The sequence below is a fragment of the Lygodium microphyllum genome, chromosome 20, assembly GCF_053477565.2.
Source record: "Lygodium microphyllum isolate KBCC chromosome 20, Lygodium_microphyllum_v1.1.10, whole genome shotgun sequence".
NCBI classification, from domain to species: Eukaryota; Viridiplantae; Streptophyta; class Polypodiopsida; order Schizaeales; family Lygodiaceae; genus Lygodium; species Lygodium microphyllum.
Window position 1 is genome coordinate 97,417,634 of NC_141154.1, and position 8,666 is coordinate 97,426,299.

An 8,666-nucleotide genomic window follows, 5' to 3' on the forward strand; every position below is an offset into this window, starting at 1 on the left:
TGATGGGAGATGGCAGCAATCGAAAAAGTTGAGGTTTCGTCGAAGGACCATGTGCAACAATGCTCTCCAGCATTAGTGTGTTGATTCGATTCATCAATGCATTACACCACTGACTAGAGAACAGAGCATGCACCATTTTGGCATGGATTTGAACCTTAGGATTGGTGTTGTCGGCTAGGCTAATGACATCATCAGTATGGAGTGTCACTTTGTCCATCCCCAGGTCCCACCTTTTCCACATAATCCCGCAGCGTGTATTGCTTCACCAGTCTGGATGGCTGGTTCCTCCATGACTATGTCTTCTTAGATTTAGGATATACTTGAATTTGAGTTGATTATTTTTTATGGACTAGCCAGTCAAATCTCATGTTGAAAATTATCCTTCCACTAGTACTATAGTGAATGGACCTATAGGTGATGTGTCTCATATTGCCAATCCTTGGACAAGATGATTGTACAGTGTTGGTTTTGCATCCACTAACATGGATATGTCAGTGAGGGAGAGATTAGATATAGGTAAAAAGAAGATGTTTGATGAGGTTATTGGCCCGCTTACATCTAGATATGAGTTACCTAGCAGTGATAGTCTTGATAGTGAATTGGGTATACCATCTGTTATGACATGTGGAGTAAGGCAAAGTAGGTATGTACCTCCTCATGAGAGGCAACCACATAGTGAACCTCACTTAAGAAGGTCAAAAAGGGTCAGAAAGCTTGTTGACAGGCTGACTTATAGTGGGTATTTAGCCAAACATTTTTCCTACATTACTAAAGTGATGGGTCACAAAAAGCCTATTAGGTTTAGTGAGGTAGTTGGAGATGGAAATCAGTGTGCTACCATGGATGAGGAATATCTGACATATGATTTTTTATGCCAAGAAGTGCTTAAAAATAGCCAAAAATTACAAATTTCAAGGGAAAAATAGACTTCGTTGAAGGCGGCAGTGGCAATCAGTATGATTTTAAGCAGCATTTTAAGCGGCAATGCCAAGAAAAGGCTTAAAAGACCCACTTGATGACAGTTGGTGAATTTTCATACTTTTTTGGTGTGTCAGATGAGACCCTAGGAGATGCCCGGAAGTGGGGGACTTCAAGATGATTGCCCAAAATTTTTCAGATCGTAATTCGGACACTGGACGCGGAAGAGGGAGTGCCCGAGAGGCCAAGACTAAAGTCAAGTGTGAATGGGACTTGGTAAAAGCCAAGAGGCATGACCTTTGGGGGCTCCCTAAAGGGGGCCCAAGCAAAAAATGAATTTTGGGATGTGGGATATGGGGGCGGTAAACAACCCCCCCAACTAATTACATGCCTGAGATACTCTTGATCTTCGCCCTGCATCGCTCTAGTCTGCTCCTCAAATGGCTGCCTAGTTCAAGATATCTGATTTTAGTCTTTCTCTCTCCTCCCTCTCTCTCCTGCAAGGGGTAGTTCTTGCGTGTGAAGAAGAATGAAGCCCGATTGATGAATGCTCGTCCGGCGTGGTACCGAATTGCTTCCCAATAGAAGGTGGACTGAAGATGGTAGTGTGGAGGTGGGTTGAGCATCAAACAAGCTCTGACTTGTAGACCTGCAACAAGTTTCAAAACCCGGGACCTTCATCACCTTCTACTTCCTTGAGGGTTATGCTGGCATTTCTTCCTCTAACTATGGTTGGCTGTCCGCAGCTCTAGTTGTTATGGAACTTGCTTTGGCATTCATTCTATCTGAGTTTTGATTATCGCCTTTGGTTGTGGCCAAGTTCATTATAATAATAGCACCTGAAAGTATCCTTACTACCACCAGTAAAGTTCTCCACTGCTGACGTCTTAGCCTTCTTGCTATTAGCAGATTGGAATTGACCTTGGGCTCTTTTTGCATAAGCCCTAGTTATATTTCTATTTTGGAACTTATTATTCCAAGGCTTATCATTTCTTGGTTTGGACTGGAATTCCTATTCGATCGGTCTTGCTCTTATCAATGCATCTTGGAGGTCGAATGGATGCATTGCTTCAAGTCATCTGTTTAGGGGACCATCCAATCCATGGCAAAACTTGGATACTTACTGCGCAATAATGTCCATAGATGGTGCATACTTGAGAAGTGTTACAAACTTCAAGTAATAGGCTTCTAGTGTCATTCCAAGTTGCTTTAGACCAAAGAATTCATTCATCTTCTGTGTGCGGTATGCTGGAAGAAGATAGCGGCCTCGCATTGCATCCTTTAAGACATCCCAACTAACAGACCCTTCTAAGATTCCTTGGTCTTTACACCATTGTTTCCACCAAATTTGGGCTTCTCCTGTTAGCTTTAACTTGTTGATCATTGCTTGATTAGCTGGGGTAATTCCAGCAACAATGAAATAATCTTCCATGGACTCAACCCATATTTCTGCTTCAACCTCGATGTTTTTGCCTTGGCCATCAAACTCAGGTGGTTTGATTTGCTTAAGCAAGAACTTCTTTTCTTGGATCTCAGCAGCATTAAGGGTAGGAACAGCTTCATGCGGTATCGTAAGATTTTCTCTAGTTAGCTCTATGAATGTTATCATACAATTTGCTTGTATCTTTTCAAAGAGAAATCATTTCAGAAGGATAGAAATGCTTTATATTAAATTTTCAAAGAAGGTTACATCATGATAGAGTTTTCCCAAATGAACTTCAAGAATTTAACCATGGATTTTTGATATATCTATTGACTTGTAATTCTTAATTGCTAGAATGGAAACCAAATTCATATTCAATGGATAGACAAAATAATTTCTTTTGTTGTAGGGGATAAATACATGGTTTATTTTTGGGATGGTTGGTTATTTGGGAGAGAATATTTCCCTAATACAATCTAGGCATGGTATTCAGATACATCCATTAGGTAATAATCGGGCTTTGAAGAATGGATATCTAAAAATCGGTACTTTAAAGGAAGATCAGGAAGTCCATCTTTGATGTAATTGCGGCATTTAGAGCGACCAACAACTACAATTCGATCCGCTGGGATGATCTTTGTCACTTTCTCGTAAATATATCAATTTAGTTTAACCTCCTGGTCTCTAGTGAATAAAGTTGAATTCACTCTAGCTTCATGGAACAAATAAATCTTCATGACTTTAAGGTTTTCCATCCATCTTATCCTCTTCAAATTGTTTTGAAGGAAAGCAAGATGGCTTGCGTCAATATAACAAATTCCACCACTTATCATCCATCGTCTTTCCCGGTATAGTGGAGAAGGATCGTAGATGTGATCTAGAATCTGCATCACTTGCATTCTCCATCCATAATCCGTAGAATGCATTGCCGATGTAAACGTCGCTTGGAAGACTAGGAATCGCTTCCAATCTTCGTCTCTCTGCGTAACAGAAAAACACATATTAGCAAGAGAAGGGAAAAACAACTCATATCTCAGGCTACAACTACCACATTTTTTATTTCTTTTCACTCTGATACCACTTGTGACGTACCCACCTTGATTTCTTAACGGATAACGTTTTAATAGTCTCCCAGAGTTTACCTTCCAGTCGTCGCCATCCATACTCTAATCAAAATGATCGAATTTTGTTTGGTTGGTTAACCCTAGGTCTACCCCGTAGTGGAAGCGTCCTGCCGTTACCCACAGAGGACTGACTTGAAGGTTCCTAATTGATCTAACGACCTCAACAACTAGCTCACATTTGAAGATGTCCTTCGAGAGGCTTCTTGTCCAGAAGGAGCGACTACCATCACCCTTGGTTCATGGAGTACAACACTTTTTTACAGTAGCAGACTAAGGATTTATGAAATCCCTCCCAATGCTCTGGCACAGTCGTTGTACCTTTCCCCTAAGATAATTTACAGTTCCGGTTCTGAGACCAAACCCTAGGTAAGTTAGCATATCGGCCCTTCCTAGAGTTTGTTTTTGGGGAAACCTCTCAGCTAACCAAGATCACCCTACCATAGGACTAGATTCATCGGGAATCTATCCACACGCTTCCCTCTATGGAATTTCTTAGCTATCTAATTACCTACCACATTACGTGAAACATATAAAAACAACTTCATTAATTAAAATCCTTTTATGCACAATTGTTCGTTTACATAATTTACTCACGGACATACAATCAAAATAAAACAAATTTATTGATTATATTCCATAATGTGTGTTCTCCTGCCCATACAAAAGAAAAGAAAAAAAATTACAATTTTGTGTGCTGCCTCATCCGGTGCATCTACATGTTACCAAGATCAAATCCACCTATAGCTAGCATTTATAGGTGTCCCAAGTAGAACTCTAGCCATACAGGGGACCAAGTAGTTCCTAGGTGCAAAAAGGGATTTACTAGCTAGAGCCACCCTGGCACCCTATCCACCTCCTACTTAATACGATCCTTGCTGGGAGACCTCTTGCCATCGGAGCTAAGCCATGCTTCCGCGCGGTAGTAAAAAAAACATCCCCTCTTGGTATGGGGATTTAGCACCTATCCTTGGGGAAGGTATAGGGCTCCTCCATTTTTATTTGTTCCAACACTTAGTTCAATCAGGATCTACTCTAGAAGATTACAAACAAGATTGATGTCTGCAAGCAATTATGACTTCAATCAATCATGCAACTTTTAAGTGATGCTTAATTCTAGTAGTAATCGACACTTGAGTTTTACGTAATGAAATCTTCCCCTTGGAATTTAACTACGGGTATCTAGATTTTGGGGTCTCTAACTTCCCAGTTCTTGTAACCAAGTTTCTTGGTCTTAAGTCAATATTTTTCAAGAGACTTATTTTATTTCTATTGAATTTGGATAGAACTTTTTAAGAAATTTTTTAAAGTGTGGTATCGCGGTTTGTCATCCGTGCTTGTAACTCCGTTAGTGACTCCCATGCTCGCAACACCAATTGTTGCTTCCACGTTAGTAGAGTCATTTGCGATTTCCACTTTTGAATTTTTTTCCTTCAGGGCCATGATGGAATAGAAATGAGAGTAGAGGTATGATAGAAAAGGATAGAGTTCTTCACTATTTTCTCTTCTCGGATCAGGATAGAAGAGGATGAGAGTCCTTCAACGTATCCCCTTCCTTGGGTTGAACGGAATGATGTCTCTTCGTCTCGTGGAATAGAGTCTCCTCCTTCTCGATTAGCATCTCATTCTCGTCAAGATTGCTCGTTGTCACTCTCTGTGGTCATCCCCAAGCCCTCAATTTACAGTTTTGCAGGGGGGGATAGAAGAGAGCATGCTTGCTTTTTTTTTTTGTGTTTTTTAATGACATCATTGATGACAAAGAGAAAACGCTTTCTTTTAGCATTTTTGACGATGTCATTGATGACGTTAGGGAGGGGCTCCGTTTCTGCAACGCAAAGATAAAAAACGATGAACATATGGGCGAGGACACACTACGCGCCGTGTGGCCGTGTGGCAACTAAGGCATAGACCTTAGTATCTTGGCCTTGGCATACTTGGCAACAGGCTACAAAGGCTTCGTTGGCGCCGTTGGCTGCACGCGAGAAGCTCCCACTAGCTTGTATGAAAATCTTCTCGAGAGGTCACCCATCTCGGTAGTGTCGTCACCCAAGTGTGCTTAACTACCAAGTGACTATCCACTAGGCTAGTTATTTTTTTATTATTATATACTACAAACATAATTTTAATAAGCTAGTCTTGGGAGGGTCTCCCAATTCTTTCTTCCATAAACTGGCATATAATGCCTCATTAATTATCTTCATAATGAGAGTCGGTTTCATAATTAGAGCTAGTATAAATGTGTGATATGAATCAATTTTTCTTTATACACACATTAGAATAAACTAAGTAATGGGGACATTACAAGACATCACAAGACAACAAAAGGGAAACCATTTACAACCCAAGCAACATCCCTTAAAGACATATTTCATTTTACATGAAAAAATTACTATTGTTAAAAACACTTCAATTTTGGTAATGACATGCATAGGTGACTTTGGAGTAGCTCACACCAAGGGAAGTTGTTAACAACTAATCAGAAGAAGCCATATCTCGGGACATTTTTGTTGGTGAAATCTATGCCACCTTGTTGTAGATTATGTCTTCCTCTTCCCAATCCTCTTGCATGGTAGTAGCTACCGTCTTCAATGCTTAGATGTATCACATTTTTATTGAAACTGTGCGTCTGATCATGCAAGTAACCTAATGGAGATATGGTGCCTCCCTTGTTCAGTTGATGCAGTCAACCCTCCTTCCTCAATCTAAGCTATCGCCCTCCTTTTGATCATGCTCTCTCGGGTTGTACTTTTTCCCAGTGCAGCGGTCCGCTCTTGTGATCATGGAGCCCCTCCACACAGAAGCTCTAGCTCAAACAAAACGAAATTGAAGATGACCCTTGAGAACTTTTGATTTTCCAACAGGCGGACTACTATCTCCACCTTCCTGGCAAACAGAGAGCCCCGTCACTCCACGTTCTAGCCTCTGTGCAGATGCAGATGTAGCTCTACATGCTAATCTAGCCACTAACCTCTCTCCATATTGCATCAAGATGGCCTGCCCCCCAAATCCAGATGGCCCTCACTCTCTAATCATCAACTTGCTGTTCCACCACAAGAATGGCCTCTCTCCTCACACCTCTCAGGCTAGGTCAAGCCTTCTTTTCCCCCTAGTCCTATAACTCCCCCTCGGCCATCTCTGCTAGGCCGCCCCTCTCATTGAGCCCTCTGGTTGTCTCCAGCATCAGCAAGCCCTCTCTCTCTTCTTCCAATTATTGTTCTTCTACCACCTTCTTGTTCTTCTTCTTTGCATGCAACAAACTTGTTACCATTTTAAGCTTTTTGGATAGGCTCAGATTTGGACATGTTTAATGGCACATCATACATGCACTAACACACATGTACATGTGCCAATACTCATAAACACACATATACAACATGTATACTACTCTTAGCTACGTATCCAAGCACAATTATATTCACAAACTCATGCACATATGCACATATATAATAGGTCCCAATGTCTACACAGATCAGGCGACCAAAAAAGAAGGGAACGTGAGCTCCAAGGATCCAAGGGCGAGCTACATGTCCTCGCCATCCGAAAGCTCGTCCCGCCGCAAAGGAGCATCGAACGGACTCTGCAAAAAAAGAAACAATTACACATCAGTCCACTATACAATAATACATTCTAATTAAACATGATAACTATGGATAAGAAAGATGAGTGACTTATAGGGCCGTTGCGTCCATACAATCAGTCGATCAATGTAGTGAGACTGTGCCTCTCTGCATATTGAGTCTCAAGGCTGGTCGGATCACGATTTGTAATGGAGTGCTACAAAGAAAACAAAATACTAATTGTTAGAAACATGAATGTTAGTACAAAGGATATTGCAAAAAAATAAGCAAGCAAAACAAAAGAAAAACTTACAAAGTTCTCCAGATATGTCTTGTGGCCGCCACTCCAAGATGATGGACCACTCCGGCCTCTAGTCATGTCCTGGAGAATCTATAGCCTTCTCCCTCAGTCGACACTAGTCGTCCGCATCTAGCCACTCGGGCTTTGTAGCCCCACTCTTGAGTGCCTTGCGTGCATCCGATCGTCTATGTGACATATATGCACACATGCAGTCCATCATCCAGCCCGTAGAAAATCTATCTGCTGTGGCTAGAACCGGAAACTCCTCATGCAAGGATGCTACTATGTAGCCCTTGCTCCCCTCCGATATGTTTTTCCAATGATCTAAGATGTTGTGCCGAAAAACTTATTGGCACAACTCTCTCATGCGAGCCATCACCCTCCTCCTCTCATCATTCATGATGATATCTCCTGACCTATCATCAACAAGATAGACATATCCCTCTAGGGTATGCCTAAGATGGGTCCTCTCCCACTTGCGTCCACGCCTAAGATAGGCATCGACCTCGTCTACTCAAAGGTGAAGCATTTGATCGTGCCGAAGTAGATCTAATAGAGCTGCCTGATGATGTCCGAGATAGCTCCTGGTCTGCCATGTCTCTGAATCTCACCATCTGATCTGGAGACATGCACGTGAAGATATCCTACAACTCCTCATCGCTCATCCCTTGACTCATCTTGAAAAGGTCACGTGCACAGAAAAAAAATGATATTAGCATAATCAATTTAAATCATACAAAGCACGGTAATATAAATCCTAAAAAAATGATCTCACTTAAAATGCATATCTTATGTACCCTTATAAGCGATTAGTCAACGAATTGAGTAAGTGGATGCTCCAAGTATGAAGTATCCTATGGTCCCATGTCAATCTCCTGACACAACTCCGGATTACTGGAAGGTCGATAGACATGTCACCACAAAAGGATGAGTCCACCTCGTTCTCAAAGAATTCTTGGACTCCTGTATTTCCATCATTGTTAGCCGATGCTGGCTTCTCTACATGCTCCAAGCTTTCGGTGGCCTCCACCCCTTGCAATATCGACCTCTCTATTTGTATATTGTCCTCATCTATGCTCGGAGCATCGCTTTGATCATATACTCTCGCACTTCGAGGAGCTGAAGGTATAACATACCACCATCGAGGTTGTCGGGGGTTTGGATAGAAGATCACATGTTCACAAACACGTACAAGAGAGATTAAACTATTGTAACATGTACCATGTCGTAATACAATTAACAAACAAATGAGTTTATGCACCTGTTCACAATGGGCCAGCAATACAAAGGTGTCGTGCAAATTCGTCCATTTTTTTTGGAATCTATTTCGAGAAATCTAGATGGAC